Below are 19,495 nucleotides of genomic sequence, written 5' to 3' on the forward strand. Positions count from 1 at the left end.
AGAGGAACTTGAAAATAAAGTTGCTGTAGGATGAATAATGACCCCTAAAAATACCCACATCCTAATCCTGGAACCTGTAAATGTTACCTGTAAATATATATGGCAAAAGGAACGATGCATGTGTGATTAAATTAAAGGTCTGGATGTGGGAAGATTTTCCTGGGTTGTCCAGGCAGGTTAGGTTTAAATTTAATCACCTGTATCATTATAAGAGGGACCCAGAGGGAGAGGTGACTTCAGAAGAGACAGTGATATGATGACAGAAATACAGATTGGAAAGATGTGACAATAAGCTGAAAAATGCCAGTAATCTCCAGAAGCTGGAAGAGGCAAGGGACAGATTCTTCCCTAGAGCCTCCAGAAGGACTAAACCCTGGTAACACTTTGATTGGAACCCAGTGAAACTGATTTCGGGTTTCTGGCCTCTAGAACTGTAATAGAATAAAGGTGTGTTGTTTTATGCCACAAAGTTTGTGGTAATTTGTCACCTAGCCACAGAAAACTAGTAAAATAACTTGCCATTTTTAGTAGTCTACTCATCTTGTTGACCTCCTGATTTTACTGTTAATGTGCTTCCCCATTCTTGAAAAAATCTTTATTCTCTATCTTTTTTCTTTTTTCCTACTACTAAATACTACTACTACTACTACTACTACTACTACTACTACTACTACTACTACTGCTGCTGCTGCTGCTGCTGCTGCTGCTACTACTGGTAATGATAAATTATAGTTACATTTATTAAGTGGTTGTTATATGGAAGACACTGTTCTAAGTGATTTAAAATTTACTTCACATAACAGTCCTCTCATTAAGGTTTTATTAGCATCCCATTTTAGGGATGAGAAAGTAGAAGCATTGCAGCTAAAGTATACACATTTGATAGATAATAAGAGGGAGAACCACAATTAGAACCAAGGTAAGCTGGTTCCAGTGCCCATTGCTTCCATGAATCCAAGTCTGATTTAGCTTTTAGATAACAGGGAAAAACCATAACCAATACAAAACATAAAATGTAATTGTAGTTAATTACTTGTTCACTTTCTATTTCCTAACCTTTTCTGATTTTCAGTTTGATATTTTATTTACACTTCTGATAGCTGTAATGCAAATTTCCATAATAATTTTGTATCCTAGTATGATACTATAAATATAAAATACACCCTCAAAATATAATGATTTGTGCTGTCAAAGAGAGAAAGTGAAAATTTAAAAAAAAAAACATAATAATGTTTGAAAATATAATGTTGCAATATTTGATTAAGGGGTTTGCTTCTTTCCAAGGTGGCAATCTCTTCCTGTAGACATATGCATTAATGGAAAAAAATAAAAACTTTCATAATGCAAAACAAGAAGCATGCCCCGAATTACCAGTAAGATTTGATTCTCTCTTCTGCTGGAAAAGAGATCTTGAAATGTCACAGATTAGTTTAGGCACGACTTTTGTGAACTGGAGTATCTTCCCAAAACTTTTAAGAACTAAACCTACTTAGGTCCTTCTGCAACTAAAACTGACTCTGTTGCTTTTATTCACTCTTTGTTTCTTAGGATTAACAGACTTTTCTCCCTAGCAGACCAGATTATTGCTTACTGACCTTAGGGCAAATTTTACTGATAGAGGAGTCTGGAAACAGGTTTAGCACTCTCTGGCTATTAGGAAGATATTTTACGATTGCCATCCTGAAGGCTTTCTATTTTTTTGTTCGTATTTACATTAAATCAATGAGTAAGTGTGTGTTTCTGGTGTTTGTGTACATATGAGTTTTTTATGTGCACTTTCTAATTTTTCAGGTAAAAATTTTATGTACATATGAACGATTTGATCTCGACTTTTATCATTTAAACTTTCACAGTTTGTATTTCTATGGTTTATCACTTAAATTAAAATGATGTCATTGAATATCGGAATATAATGGTCACTCCTTTCAGAAGCTACCCTTTGGCTTAGAACTCTTTAATAAAACACAATTTATAACGTATCTCTTTTTCTCCATCCAGCAATATCTTTTTTTTTACTCAAGATCAATTTATTTGAAGATGTAAAACTCTGGAATCCTAATAGTTTCATACAAGTGATTCTTTCCTTCCTACTATTACTATCACGTATGTTAATTAAAAAAATACTGTAATTTTTAGCTCATTTTTTCTCTCCCAGTCAGTGATATTTGGATACCTCATGAGGTAAAAAGAGGAGAGGTGATTCTAACTCTGATAGAACTTTTTTCTCTATATTTTGCAACTTGGGCAATGATTATTTCTCTAGTAACACTGAACAAATAATTCAAATATTAAATTAGTCATAATTTAAATTCAAATTTTATTATATTATATAAATCATGACTATTTTGAAAGGACACTTGTTATTTTGAAAGGACAAATGTTTCTTGGGTCACATTTAGTATATACATTATTTTATTCCCAGTTGGAGATTCCTTGAGGCTTCTGAAAACAGGGATAAAAAGACTATTTGGACATTTCTCTTCATTGACCCATAATGATCCAAGTAACATTTTGATAAACTATGATGTGGATTTCAATTTCCTTAAAAATTCTAAATAAATTTAAAAAGCCTTTGTTACAAGGCCATAGGAAAATGTGAATCCTTTGACATAAATCCTTCACATATTTGTTAATTCAACTAAACAGATCTGGCAATGATGATGTGTGAAAAGAACAGTGAATATGGAATGAGAATAAAGTATGTTGCAAACTATATACTATGTTATATGCTAGCTTTGCAAGCTTTGGAAAATTTTGTAAGGTCAGTTTTTATTCATATTTAAAATGTGACTAAAAATAATTGCTTCAATAATTGTTAAAAGAATTAAATGAAATAACCATAAAATCCCCAAGCACAGTGACTGAGATGTAGTGAGTCTCAATGGAATACCTACTTGCATTAGTCTTTACAGAAGCTTGCTTTTGGGTCCTTTCTGTGTCCTTAGAAGGATATTAATAAGGATATTAAGTCCAGGTAAATGGCTACATTTTATTGCCTTGAGGTATTTTTCCAAATTCCAGTGTGGTTCCCTGGTGAATGATGCTAAAATTCATGGAGGGTCCATATTACTTAGGATATAGCCTAAGCGTCTCCTTCTACTTCTGACCTTTGACACACAACAGAACAGATAAAGGAGAACAAGAAGAAGGGTCGCATCTTAACCCATTCTTTTTTTTTTCCCCCCGCTGTGGCCTCCCCCGCCGCAGAGCACAGGCTCCGGACGCGCAGGCCCAGCGGCCATGGCCCACGGGCCCAGCCGCCCCGCGGCATGCAGGATCCTCCTGTACCGGGGCACAAACCCACGTCCCCTGCATCGGCAGGTGGACTCCCAACCACTGCTCCACCTGGGAAGCCCTTAACCACATTCTTTAAAATAGTTCCTCTTCACCATCTCTAAAATATATTTTGACATGACAGGTGTTAAGACTCTGATGAGAAAACATGAGAGAAAAGGCAGTGGGGAATGAATAACTGATTCAGTGTTCAAAACAGAATTGTGTAGAGAAAGTAGGCAAAGAAGCAAAGAATTCTTCATATTTATGTATATCCCCCTATATCAACTGACAGCTGACTCCCTGCCTCAACACCAGCCTAAACAGATGAACATTACTGGATCTTCAAAATTATTGAACTATCTGCTTGCTACATAAAATTAGGCAATTTATTGTTTATTCAGTCCTTGGAATTAATAAATAATTCCTTAACATCCCAAGATTTACATTTCTTTCTGTAAAGGGAAATGTATGAAGATAAAATAAAAAGATTATCACAGGTCTAAAATACATCATTTTGTGCTAAAATTGAGAAACTGTCCAGAAAATGAAATATAGAGTTCATACATGGCAAAGAATGTATCACTTATTTTTGTTTCTGTGTAGTTCCTAAGAGTCCTATAGTTAATATTGCTGGAATAAATGAAGCAACAGTTTAATGTAATGTTTTACTCATTTTGCACTGTTATGCAAATAGATTTTACCTCTTTGATTTTGGTCAGGAAAATCATTTTCACAAACATCGAAAGAGTTTGAAATATGTCTACAAGCAAATATTCCAGTGGGATGGGAACTTATAACTTAGCCATGTTTCTTTCTTTAACAACTGATTTTTTTTTAGGAGAGTTTGGTCTTCTCTCTGTGAGTTATACTTTAGACATGTCTTTGAAGAGTATTTCATTCAATAATTGCTGATGTCAAAAAATCAAAAAATTGCTTTCATACTAAAACTGAGCTTAGTAATATATCATTTCAGATTTGCTTATTCACTTATAATAAAAAACAAAATCTTTAATTTTCAGTAAGGTAATAAATTATACTTCATATTCAAAATCATTTTTATAAAATTAAAAAAGAACTCTAGTAATATGAGAATATAGATCCAGCTGGATTATATGTCAGCTTCAGCAAATAATGAATACCACAAAAAGGCTCCTCCACTGAGAATAAATTGGGCTATTTAGGAGAGTTTATTCCTTTAGACACATTATTAACTTTCTAACCTGTTTAGATTTCCAAAATAAGTTCCAAAATTGTTATCAAAGGATATGACACTAATTATTTAAAATATCTGCTTTTAAAAAAGGAAAATTAGATTTTAACTTCAGTGATATCATTCACATCTCTTACATGATATACATATGTCTTTGGCCATGTGACTTGCAAGCCTAAAGACAGAAAACTACCGAGTACCATTTAATTACTGTGGGACTTTTCTCAATCTCATGTCTGAGCATTAGTTTGTAAAACTGGCATTTCCATGCCTGTTGTATCTACCTTACTATTCAAATAAGGTGTAATGTGAGATAACACTAATGTATTTGAAACTGTCAACTGTTTACACAAATTATATTTATGCTATCACCATTAGCAATAATTATGTATACTTAAGTTTTCATTAAGATAATGAATAAATATATATTTCATTTTCAAAAAATATATTGAATATATCAATGTAAATATATGTCTATGATATAGTCGTAAAAGTAGGGAATTGAAGTCATATTATACAAATACAACTATGTCACCCTAGTTTTAAATGTCTTATGATCCTCAGTTTTCTCAACAACAAAACTGGGATAACCCCTATTGTACAGTAGTACTGTGGATACAAAAGAAAAAATAATATAAAATACTTGGTTCATGGTGAGAACTGAAAGCATTTTATTAACGTAGAAACTTGTGGTATAGGTAATTCATATAGGTCTGTAATACTGACAATAATATGACCATTTATTGCAAAATAAGCACTATTTTCTTCCTAATTCATGGAAGAATTGGCAGGAAAATAAAATTCATGTGAAAATGTTTTTAAAATTAGTAAGTGTGATTTCAAAGCAATTGTTGTGCTGTTATGCTTATTTTAGAAAATAAGCAAATGTTCTATAAAAATGATTAATACAATTTACTTTAACAGTTGTGCCTAGAATCTCCTCTTATTGCGAATATCTACAGTTTTTTAAAAAATCATAACCTAACTCTGCATATAACAATTCTTTGGCATAATTTTATTTGGAAGTGTTGTGAGTTATAAGTTCATCTATCAGCTTGTAGATGCAGGGATATAATAATCCGCAGTTCATACAATCAATAATATTTACTGAGCAGGGTAGGGTACATTAAAATAATGCAACTTCTCTCCCCTTTGCCTTGATCAGTCTTCCCTGAAATATTCACTTGTTCACTCTAATGATAAAATCAATCTCTGCTCAAATGTCACCTCATCATAGAGGTCTTTTCTGATTACATTTTCTAATAGTATCTATAACTATTCTTAAACTCACCCATGTTTTTCTTCATAGAACTTACCTGATATGTATTACATTTTTAAATAGATTTTCCTTTTAGAGAAAGTTTACCCCCTGCCCCTACACATGCATAGCTGCCCCCATTACTAACGTCCCCCACCCCAGTGATGTATTTCCTACTACTGATGAACCTACATCGACACATCATAATCACACAAATTTCATAGTTACATTATAATTTACTATTGATATTGTACATTCTATGAGTTCAGACAAATGTAGAATGACATGTATCCATCATTATAATATCATACAGTATAGTTTCACTACACTAAAAAACCTGTCTTCTGCCTACACATCCCTCTCTCCCCACTAGCACCAGGCAACCACTAATCTTTTTACTGTCTCCATAGTTTTGCCTTTTCCAGAATGTCATATAGTTGGAATACAGTGTCTTAGTCTGTTTGGGCTGCTGTAACAAAATACTTCAGCCTGAGTGGTTTATATAAACAACAGAAATTTATTTTTCACAATTCGGGGGGCTGCAAAGGCAGCCTGGAGGCTGCAAATTCCTGGCACTGGCAAATTGAGTGAGGTGTCTAGTGAGAGCACACTTCTTGGTCCATACAGCACTTTATTACTGTGTTCCACATGATGGAAAGGGCAAGGGTTCTCTCTAGAGCCTATTTAAATTTCATCCATGAGGGTTACACTCTCATGATTCAAACACCTCCTAAATCCTCCATTTCCTAATACCTGGTATTAGGGTTAAGATTTCAATGTGAATTATGGGGGGACACAAACATTCAAACATAGCATATAATATGCAGCATTTTCACATTAGATTATTTTACTTAGCAATATGCAGTCAAGTTTCCTTCATGTCTTTTCATTATATTACATTTTATTGTTTAATCTCTTACCTCCAAAATATAATATATAAAAATAGGGTATTTGTTTTTTTCCACTATGATGTCACTAGCATCTAAAATAGGATCTGAGTGAAGTAAGTCAGAAAGAGAAAGACAAATATCGTATAATATCACTTATGTATGGAATCTAGAAAAATGGTACAGATGAACTTATTTGCAAAGCAGAAATAGAGTCACAGATGTAGAAAACAAACTTACCAAGTTTATTACCGCGGCGGGAAGGGGTGTGGGATGAATTGGGAGATTGGGATTGACATATATACACTACTATATTTAAAACAGATAACTAATGAGAACCTACTGTATAGCACAGGGAACTCTACTCAATGCTCTGTGGTGACCTAAATGGGAAGGAAATCTAAAAAAGAGTGGATAGATGTATATGTATATGTATAACTGATTCACTTTGCTGTACAGCAGAAATGAATACAACATTGTAAAGCAACTATACTCCAATAAAAATTAAAAACAAAAATAAAAATAAAATAGGATCAACACAAAATTTGCATCCAATAAATAATGTTTAAAGAAATGAATATATTAGATGAGTGATTAAAATTACAACAAATGTTAACATATTAGGCAGTCTAGGAGGTCAGGAAAAGGTTTCCTGAAGATTTAACTGAGGAAGAATAAATTATTTTCCAAAATTATATAACTAGTAGATTGCAAAGCTAAGAAAGGAAGACATATGTGTTGAGTTAATTAGACTTCACTATCATATACTTTTGCCTCAAAATCTAATTTACTCAATTTAATCTTTCAACAGCTTGTGGCATTATTGTGGAGACAGTTGTATAAATTAGATACATTATTGATAAAATTTGTGATTTGAAACTTCTGACATAAAGAAAACAACTCTAAGGCATATTAAGATAAAACTGTTTAAAGTAGTAATAAACGGAAGATCTTGAAAGTAGCCAAAGCACAATACAAAGTATATGCAGTGTCACAAAAATAAGAAGGAGAGTAGGCTTTTAGCCAGATGTTCTGCAAGCTAGAAGACAATGCAGTGAAATCTTTAAAGGACTGAAAGAAAAATGTTGCCAACATTTTTGGCAACAAAATGCATAGACAAATTAAAGAATTCTATGCATAGATAAATTAAAGTCTTGTTTTAGACAAACAAAAGCGGATAGAATTCATCACTATCAGACACACCATATAAGAAATGTTAAAGAAATTTATTCAGAAAAAATAATTAATTAAAGAATGTGCAAAAAGTTTTGTATTCTCATTTAAAACATATCTTCAAGAGGTAATTGTGGGGACTTCCCTGGTGGTCCAGTGGTTACGAATCTGCCTTCCGATGCAGGGGACACTGGTTTGATCCCTGGTCTGAGAACTAAGAACCCACATGCCGCAGGGCAACTAAACCTGTGCACCACAGCTAGAGAGAAGCCTGTGTCGCAATGAAAGATGCTGCAACTAAGACCCGACACAGCCAATAAATAAATATAGATATATATATATATATGTATATATATATATATATATATAGAGAGAGAGAGAGAGAGAGAGGCAATTGTGACTTCTGCGAAAGTGAAGACAAAGGCAATGGCCTAGGTTCCGCCGCCCAATTTATCCTCCAAACACAAAATAATAGAAGGAAAAACTAAAATGACATAAACACCACACCCTTGGTATAACTGAAAAATGCCCAGGCATCAAATTAACTGTGAGTTAAAAAAAAAAAAAAAAGTTCAGTATACAATTTGTCATGCTCTTGTACCATCCCCATCACACTGAAAAAAAGGTAGAAGGGGAGAGCTAGTAATTGGCTTAAATTACTAAATTTCATGTATTCTAAAAACACTGCCAAAATGTCTAAGTCTACCCTGAAAGTATCCTGTGATCAGACTGTGAATTACAAGAAAAGGATTTAAAACTGCATGTACTTTGAAGGGGTAGTTGTCAAAATGAATACATTCTGGGGAAGAAAAAAGGCAAAAAGAAAGGGAGAAGTGCTTATTGGCAATTAGGTGATGAAGGGAAAAACAAGGGCAAGGGGACATTCGGGGTCCTACAAAATAATACTGACATATAGCAGAGAGAGTAGGTATCGCTGTCTTGTTACTGGTCTTTATGGAAATGCCACCAGGATTTTCTCATTACACTTTAGGATATATTTTCCTGTCTCACTCCCAACCTATTGTTGGAAAGAAAGAAGAGGAAATCTGGTAATGGGCTTGAGGTTACTCTAACACCATTGTCAGAATGGCAAAGTCTTCTTTAATTCTTAAAATAATAAACAAGTGCCCTGGGCTACAGGAAAAGTGCTGAAAAAAGAAGAAAAAAGGAAGGAAGGAAGGGAGGGAGGGAGGGAGGGACAAAGGAAGGATAAAAGAGGAAAAGATAGAAAGTGAGAAATAACAAGCTACAGACATATATTTCTTATCGATTTAGATGCAAACTTTGTTTCCAAAATGTTAGTAAGCACCTGGAAATATGTTGAATTAACAATATGTTATGACCAAGTATGGTTTATCCAAGAAATGCAAGGTTGTTTCAAGATTTTAAAATCAAGCAATATAATTCTTATTATCAACAAACTAAATTAAAAACTCTATCTATCCATTTATCTATCATCTATCTAATATTAATATCACATACATTTAGAAAAAAAATGACAAAATTTGACACAGCATTCATTTAAAAAATCTTTTCAAACTAGAAAATAAAGGGAAATCCCTTAGCCCGATAAAATGCATCTGTGAAAACCTGTAGCTACTGTTATTCTTAATGTTGAAACACTACTTTCATTCTCCCCAAATTAGGAAAAAGGCAAGGATTCAATTCTACCCACTTCTATTCAACATTCACTGGAAGTCACAGCCAGCACAATAAGACAAGAATATGAAATAAAATACTTGTTAAGCTTTTCAATTCCTATATAAAATCCTCCTAATATTTATTCTTCTATATACTTTGTATTTCTCCATTTATTTAGATATTTAAAATTTTCTCTTATTAATAGTTTGCATCTGGAAATACAAAGGACCTAGAATGGCTGAAATAATTTTGAAAAATGTAGTACAAATTTGGAGGATACACAGATTTTTAAAACTCACTGTATGTCTAAAGCTTTTAAGACAATGTTATAATAGCATAAGAATGGATATTTAGGTCATGAAACAGAATGCAGAGTCTAAAAATACACCCACATATTTAATTAATTTTCAAGAAAAGATTTAAGGTAATTAAATCTTTTTAACAAATGGTGCTGGACAATCAGAAATCCATATCTAAAAACAAAATAAAATTTTACCTTTACCTCATACCATGATAAAAAAAAATAGCTTGACATGGTTGATAAACCTAAATATAAATCCTGAAACAATAAACTTTTGGAAGTAAATGTCAGAGAAAACATTTTTCCCTCTTAGCTTAGGCAATGATTTCTTACACATAATACCAAGCACATAAAATACCAAAGAAAACAATGGTAAGTTGGTCTTCATCAAAATTAAAAATTTACACTTTTAAAGACACTATTACTATTAAGAAAATGACTGGAAACAGCATTTCAAGATATATATAATAATGAATTTATATCCAGAATATATAAATTATGTTTAAAACTTAATGTTTAAAAAACCAAACAACTTAGTTGTTTACCTTTTAATGGGAAAAAGGTTTAAACAGATTCCAAGCAACTAAGCATGAGATGCTCAATATCAATAGTTATCAGGGAAATAAAATGAGATAATAGTACATACTTTTTACCAGGGGTAATATTTTTTAAATGGGATAAAAAAATGAACATTGGCAAAACCAAGTTTTTTTTTCTGGTGAGTATGCAAAGTAATTGGAACATGAAGAAATTGCTCGCAGAAATGCAAACTACAAGTACTTTGGAAAACATATGGCAGTCTCTTACAATATCACACTAACAATTACCATACGACCCAACATTCTCACCTATAGTCACTACTCAAGAGAAGTGAAAATATAAATCCATACAAAAACGTACAAAAATATTTATAGCAATTTTATTCATAATTTACAAAAACAGGAAACAAGCCAAATGCCTATCAACTGCCATGGTAAACAAATTCTGGTAAAGCCTTACAACTGAATATTATTCGGTGATAGTAAGACTTACTATAATACAATGATAAGGATCAAACTCAAAAATATAATGTGAAATGAAAGAACCCAGAGACAAAAAGTAAAGTCTGTATCATACATCAGTCTAGAAGACAGAAATAATATCAGGGGATATCAGGGATTGGAGCAAGAAGAGTAAATTGACCACAGTATGGAATGAGGGACATTTAGAGAGTGATAAAAATACACTATGCCTTGATTATGGTACAGGTTGCATGTCTCCATACATTTGTCAAAACTCATCAGACTGTACAGCTAAAAGGAACAAATTTAACTGTTTGTAAACGATCCCTCTATAAACTTGAATGACTAAAGGTATAAATAAATTTTAAAAGATAAGCCATAGAAACACCAATCAAAATAAACCTAAGAGACTATATCAATATGAGATAATGTGGACTTCAGAAAAGGAATACAAGCAGGCACAAAGAGAATAATTTTATAATGATAAAGCAGTCAATTCAAGAGAGCCAAAAGGAGTAAAGAAAGAAAATGACAATTCTAAAACATAACAGAAATTTAAAAAACATGAAGTGGGACTTCCCTGGTGGTCCAGTGGTAAAGAATCCACCTTCCAATGCAGGGGACGCAGGTTCAATTCCTGGTCGGGGAACTAAGATCCCACATGACACAGGGCAACTAAGCCCACATGCCATAATTATTGGGCTCGTGCGCCTCAATGAGAGAGCCCACATGCTGCAAACTACAGAGCCCATGCTCTCTGGAGCCCATGAGCCACAACTAGAGAGGGAAAACCTGCATGCCCCAACTAGAGAGAAGCCCGCACACTGCAACTAAAGAGAAACCCAAGCAGACTGCGTGCCATAAAGAAAAGATCCTGCATGCCTCAACAAAGATCCTGTGTGCTGCAACTAAGACCCGATGTAGCCAAAAGAAAATTAGGAAAATAAATAATTAAATAAATATTAAATAAATAAATAAATAACATGAAGCAAAAACTGACTAAACTGAAAGGAGAAACAATTATAGCTAGGAATCTCAAGGCCCTTTCTTGATTACTGGTAGATAACTGTCTATTCGTAGAACTAATAGACTAATGATCAGTAAGGGTATACAAGACTTCTACAGCACAATCAAGCAAACTGACCTAATTGACATTCTACCTAACAAGAGAAGAATACACATCATTTTCAACTTTCATGAACATTCATCAAGATAGAAGTGATTAAAAAAAAAAGATGCAAGTGATTTTTTTAAATTTGGTGAAGATTTTGCAAGCATCTTTTTGTTAATGATTTATAATTTAATTAAATTTTGTCAGAAAGCTTACCCTGTAACTTTGAATTATTCAGAAATTCAGTGAGACTTATTATATGGTCCAGCATTTGCTCTACATTGGTGAACATTTTGTGTACTTAAGAAGAATGTATATTTTGCAGTTGGGCATTTGATGGTGTTGATCAATCCTCTATATCTTTTTCTATTTTTTCTAGTGGTTCTGAGTGGCTTCTCAAAAATCTTCAACTTATGTTTGTGGTTTTATCTATCAATCCCTTAATTTGGTCAGTTTTCCAACTTTATTGAAGATATTTTTGCTAGATACAGAATTCTACGTTGACTATTTTTTTCCCAGGACTTAAAGATAATATCCATTGTCTTCTTGTCTCCATTGTTTTTTGACAAGAGGTAAACATATATATATATTATATCTATCTATCTATCTATATCACTCTTCTTTATGCAAATTATCCCTTTTTTCTCTAGTTGTTTTCAATACTTGCCTCTTTGTCTTTGGCTGTTAGTCACTTATATCTGGCTTATTTTTTACTTAGGATTTAGGAATCACTTAGGATTCACTCAGATCCTTGATTTTTAAGTAAAAGTTTTTCACCAAATCTAGGAAATTTGCAAAATTATTTCTTCAAATGATTTCATGCCCCATTTTCCCTTTCTATATTCTACTTCTAGAATCCTCTTTTGCCCCTTTGATCTCTGAAACACTTTTCATTTTTTAAAAAGTCCTTTGTCATTCTGTTTCTCTGATTAAATCATTTTACTATTTTGTGTTCAAGTATATTCTTCTATGATCTGCTAGTAAACTGATGAGTACAATTTTTCATTCCAGATATTGATTTGATTTCATAGAATTACCACTGTCCTTGTTCTTATGGTTTTCATTTTCATCCACAAATTATTCATCTCTTTACTCATTATTTCCAGTATTTCTTGTAGATTATGTATGAGGTTTGCCATTGTGGTTAACATAATTGTAGAGAATTCAATTCTGTTATCTTCCTTTCAGTAGTATTGATCTTTGGTCTAGATGGCAGGAATTCTATTCAGTTCAAATCCCAAACTCTATCACCCTTATGGTGAACCATAACTGAAATCTCTACTCTTTTCTTTTAGATTTCCAGATGTTACTTTTTTTTTCTGGGAAATTTTGGTGTCTTCCATGTAGGTGCAGTTCAGTGATCAGACAAGGATTTTCAGAGTACATATGCAGATTTTGGAGCACTTTCTCTCTTCATATCACACAGCGAGGACTGTATTTTCTCTCAGGCAAAAAGACAAAGGCGAATCTCACTCAGTAGTTTCATTTCTTCCAGTGTCCACTTTTCTTCAATTTCTGCCTTTTTGAGTCACTCTTTAAATTATTCTTTAAACTTCAAGCAGTTTTTGTTACATAATTTTCCAGAGTTTATTTTGGTTGTCTCTTGGTGGGTTAATCAGATCCCCTATTCCATCACTACTGAATTGGCTTCATACTATAGCAACTTTGAGTAAGCAACTTAAAATGTTCTAGGTTCTTTAAAGTGTAGAATAATTAATAATGGGCCAGTTTGCTCAATCAAACATTTTCTAAAGAAAGAATCCCTTGGAGCATGATGCTATTTGTCAGTAAAGTCGTAAGAAAAATTTTTGTAGCTTTTTACCTGTCTGGATGTTACTAATATCCACTAGAATTCAGGCAGATTTAAACATATTTTCTGCAGAAAAAAAAGTGTAAGTTATAGCATTAAAAGCCAAAATTCTTGTTATAGAGTCTTCACAGTGGATTTTTGAAAATGTAACTGTAACAGAATTCTATGATGTGTAATATGATGAGCCAGTAATTAGTATATATCATTTAACTTATACTTATCAGGATTCAAAATTTGGCCTTCAGAATGGAGGTCATGAATGGTAGGTACGAACTAGTATCTAACATCTAGTTCTAGTTAGATACTAGAACCTATGGTGTTTAGATACAACTAGGAAATGGACAAAATACTGAAATTAGGTGTAAATTGGTCAGCAGATGTAACTGGAACTCCTTTTGTGAAGTTTCACTGAGGAGCACAACAGAAGAATAAAATGTGCAGATGACAAGTATGTGTCAATCAAGTACAACACAAGATATGTTCATACACATTGTATATTTGTACAGATTCTGTGTTTATTCCTATAAAATTTTTTATTTTATAGATAAGAAATACTGAGTTTATATTGAGGTCAACTATTTATCTCATGTGACAGAGTTTCTGGGTGGTGGAACCAGAATCTGAAACTAGGTACACCCACCTCTAGATCTCATGCATTTTCGAGGTTATATGCATCATGGTGTATTTTTGCAGGTCTATGCCCTTGATTATAAGGATACCCTCTCAGGAAAGACACACAGAACACAGATGTGGCAAACAGACTTGAGTTCACAGATGGTTACAGATGGCCAAAAAGTGAAGAAGAATATTATAGCATCTGGTTCATGCTTGGTCCTACCAATTGAGAATGTAGGATCCACACAGAGGTGGCTAAAAGCAAAGTTTTTAAAAAGACACCTATTTTAATTTCTTGATGTGCCCAAGATTATACACATACATTTAGCAATTTGAGAATTTTTATGGATTTTATTTGTGCTTTCAACCACTATATTTTGTTCAGAGCTTTTCTTTTTTCTTTTCAATCCCTTCATGAATTCAAATGCTATAGTCCACAGGAAAACATTATTAGATAGTCCATTTGTAATTGGTATCACTATTTTTTAAAGTGCTTAATGATGTTGTTTGAAGAACTTATATTATATAAATGTATAGTCATTTATTATCTGTATATTCCATGACACGCTAAGATGATAGAAAACAGGGGCTGACTCTGGATGTTAATTAACACATTAAACACTTAATAGGTACTCCTTGAATAGTTCCTAATTTTAATGATAAAATATTTTGTAGTAGTTTTACTTTGTAAATTGGCCCACATGTTTAGGAGTCCAAAGTTTATAAGTGAACTCTACTTTTTTCTTACTTTTCATGTTAAATTAAACAAAATATATTGTCTCAAGTTATTTATGTTCCAAGAATATTACTATGATATGGTCTATACCGGACTCTACAATGTTATTGCAGAATGATAGATTTTCTTTCAAACATTTTCTTAAGGAACAAAATCAATAATGTGACTACAATGTGACTACAATCCATTAAATTAATACTGCATCTCTTTTCTGACATTCCAGTCAGTATCTCCCATAATTTTATTATGTTACCATGTCTTCACAGGTTTATGTAATTGACTGCCCAAACTGCAGCACTTAGGAAAGTTTTTTACACTTGGCACCAGAATATCTCAAGTTCCTAAACTCATTTCATTTGTGACTTTTGAAAACTAGCAACCAAGTCATGTCTTTACAAGCATAAGACTCCAAGGAATTGCACAGCTGAAGAGTTAAAAGAAAAAAGTGAGTTGAAAAGAGTCAAAAGCAAGCCAGACTAGAAGGGGATACAAGCAGCATAGATACAGCAGAAAGCATAGCTTCAAATTAGGATATGTGGAATCTCACGGTACACAGAGATATCAAAAGAAAAACAAAGGGTAACATTTTGGTATTCACCTAACCTTCAAAAGGAAGCCTCCAGAGAAATTGTAAAAAAAAGTATCTTAAGCAATTTTTACCTCTGAGATTGAATTTGTTGAAAAGATGTAGATTGAGATGAATAACAATATTTTTTTAGAATGTGATTCCATTCTCTACATGCAGAAATAATGCTTTATAAACAGATAGGCATACCGCTTTGTTTTCATGAATCTTTTGAGAAGATTTGGTAGGATTTTTCAGATTAGAAATGGTGGTAGTATTTCTTCACATACAAAAAGGCACCTGTTATAATGAGTTGCATTTAATGTATGCTTAAGTAAAATTGTGTTTCATTTTACACATAACTTATGAAACTTTGTTTCATGAAGACAACCCAAGCATGTCATTGTTTTCATTGGTTTTAATTGAGATTTATTAAAACAAGTTTTGAGATATTCAAGCCAATCTTCATATCAAATTACCTTACCTGATAGGTTTATAGATCTCAGTATATAGGGCATTGTCCTTTACTATTTGAATGGTAAGGTAGCCTTCAGGTGTAATATTGGGATTTAGAGTCAAAATGGATAATCTAATATAACTTTAATTTAAAATTTATTCATATAATTTTATGTAGATAGGGACTGGGGTAAATGAGTCTGAGTACCAAAAAAACCCATTGGCAGTAGTATCGCTTAGGAATCAGATGGAATAATGGTGTGTGTCTGCAGACAGACACACAGTCATCTGTCTGACAAAATCACTTCCTTTAAGTGGAATCTCGTTTGTCTTATAAATGCACTGATCTATATATTTTTAAAGTCATGGGTCATTCAAAATAAAACACATATATCTAAAATTTCTTTTTGACACAGTGGGTTTCTTTACTAGAGGAATACATATAAAAACAATATTGGGGCCTTTAGGTAAATTACAAGAAGCTTTCTGAAATCAATTAGTGGAAAGATGAAAACTTTTCATATTTCTCTAATTAAATAATTTTTTTCATGTTAGTTGGGGCCATCATGTTAATAACAAAGGTACCTCTCCTAGGTGGTTATATATCTTCCTCATTCAGCCTGAAAATTATATGTTGGAAATTAAGTAAAAATGGATTCACTGAACTTTTTTCAATTATAAAAATATGTCTGAGACTCTCCCACTGGTGAAAGTGGATTTAACCACCCACTTGAAATAATCCAAAAATGAACAAAATATAAGAAAAAGTGATTTTGAAGACATCAGGCATCAGACAGGACATCGGAGAAATGAAAGATAATCATTGCCGAGAAACAAGATAAATCCAAAAAGTATATAAGCTTACTTCCTTAGGTTCTGGTCATTGGTATAGTAGAGGAATGCCAGATGAAGCCTTGTAGATATGTTACATTTAGGAGATGAGCTGAGAGAATGTGGGGAAGAAGACATATAGAGTAAGAAGGACAAAATCCCTGAGAGGAAACTGTTGCACAGACAGAAAATTCCAGAGACCTGAAGATGGCCTCCTTGAGTATGCAGCTTTATTAATCGCATTCATCTATTTTGTCCTCCCCCCCAACCCCGCTACGTCCTTCTGGAAACCACCAGTTTTGTTCTCTGTATCTATGAGTCTGCTTCTGCTTTATGTTTGTTCATTTGTTTTGTTTTTAAGATTCCACTCATAGGTGACATCATACGGTATTTGTTTTACTCTGTCTGACTTATTTCACCTCGTCTCTAGAATCATATACGTTGTTGTAAATGGCAAGATTTCATTATTTTTTATGGCTGAGTAATTAAAAAAAATAATTACCTAGGTTGCTTCCATATCTTGGCTACTGTAAATAACGTGACTGTGAACACTGGGGTGCATATATCTTTTTAAATTAGTGTTTTCATTTTCCTCAGATAAATACACAGAAGTGGAATTGCTGGATTACATGGTAGTTCTATTTTTAATTTTTTGAGGAACCTCCGTAGTGTTTTCCATAGTGACTGCAGCAATTTGTATTCCCACCAACAGTGCACAAGTGTTCCCTTTTCTCCACATCCTCGACAACACTTGTTATTTCTTGTCTTTTTGATAATAGCCACTCTGAAAGGTGTGAGGTGGTATCTTGTTGTAGTTTTGATCTGCATTTCCCTGATGATTAGTGATGCAGAGCATCTTTTCATGTGCCTGTTGGCCATCCGTATGTCTTCATTGGAAAGATGTCTATTCAGGTCCTCTGCCCAATTTTTAATTGGATTGTTTGGGTTTTTTGGACATTGTTTTGTATATGTTCTCCCTATACAAATCTTCCTATCCATGAACATATTATGTCTCTTTGTGTTATATTTGATATCTTTCATCAATATTTTATATTTCAGCATATGGATACTATACACATTTTGTTAGATTTGTATCTATTTCATTTTCTTTAAAATTACTGTAAATGATACTGATTTTTAATATTATGTTTCTAACATTTTGTTGCTAGTATATGAAAATCTGGTTGATATTTATCTTGTTAAATTCACTCATTACTTTTAAGAACCTTTTTTGGCAGATTCATGGGATTTTCTGCATATACAATTATGCCATCTGTGAATAGGGGTAATTTAATTGTGTCCTTTCCACAATTAAACTTCCTTTAGCATTTCTTTTATAGTACTAGTACTAACTATAAATGTTCCTAGTTTTCCTTCATTTAAGAATGGTTTGTTTTGCCAATAGTCCTGAAGGATATACCAGTATATTCAAGATTGACAATTCTTTTCTTTCAGCACCCGAAAAATGTTATTGCATTTTTTCTTGACTCAGTGGCTTATTTGCTGTTTTTTTCTGGATGCTAACAAGATTTTTTCCTTTAGTTTTGATTTCAGATTTTTGACTATGATGTCACTTGGTTTGAATTTCTCTAAGTTGATCTTACTTGGGATTTGCTGTGTTCTTGGATCTATGAATTTATATTTTAAATCAAATTTTGGAAATTTTTAGTCATTTTTTATCAATTGCTCTTTGCTGCAGTCTCACTCTCTTCTCCTTCTGGGATTCCTAAGATATGAATATTAGAATTTTGATATTGTTCCACGGGTCCCTAAAATTCTGAATTTTAAACTTCAAGTTTTGCATTACAATTCCAACATTTGATCTATACTGAGGTTGGCATCTATTGTTACATTTTCAGTTGAGATTTAGGTTTTCTTTTCTCTGTGCATATTGAAAACAACGTTGGTATGTATCCTTGTCATTTGAAATATTATGTCATGTGACTCTGGGTCCTTCTTATAAAGTCTAAATAATATTGATATTTGCTGCTTTTGTTTTTAGCAGGCAGTCAGTCTGATTAGGTCAAGGTCAAATGTCTTTACCAATATTCTGCTGCTTATGCTTCTGATATCTATTTATAATACCCAGTCTGAAACCTAAGCATCGGTTTTTAAATTGTATTTCAATGTTCAAAGCCTTTTCTGTGCTGAATAAAGTCAGTTTTATACATGTGCAACTATGGGGTAAATACAAGTCTTCAACACCTGGCTTTAAATTTAAAGCATCCTTTCTCCAGCCCCTCCCTCTTGTGTTCCTTCCCACCCCCAGTCTATGTTTCCCAGTGGTCCCCTTCCCAAGGCTCTGTCTATGAGCTTGAGGTTTTAGATTTTCCTCACTCTTGCTAGCGTTCTGTTCCCCAAGGTCTGTTACTATCCTGTTTGGAAATGGACATGTCTCCTCTTTGTTGGCACTTGTCTGGTGTCAAAACAAAACAAAACAAAACCCAACATCTTCACAATCCCATAGGAATCATGGAAGGGTGTACTGGCATCAAGCCACAATAGAACACTCCTTGGAATTTTAACAGTTAGAAATAAAAAAAGAAAAAACATGTAAGAGCCTAATTTGCAAATGTTCTGTTGATACTTAGTGTCTATTCACTGAAATATATTATTTTACAACC

This window comes from Hyperoodon ampullatus, assembly GCF_949752795.1.
Source record: "Hyperoodon ampullatus genome assembly, chromosome: 13".
Taxonomy (NCBI): Eukaryota; Metazoa; Chordata; class Mammalia; order Artiodactyla; family Ziphiidae; genus Hyperoodon; species Hyperoodon ampullatus.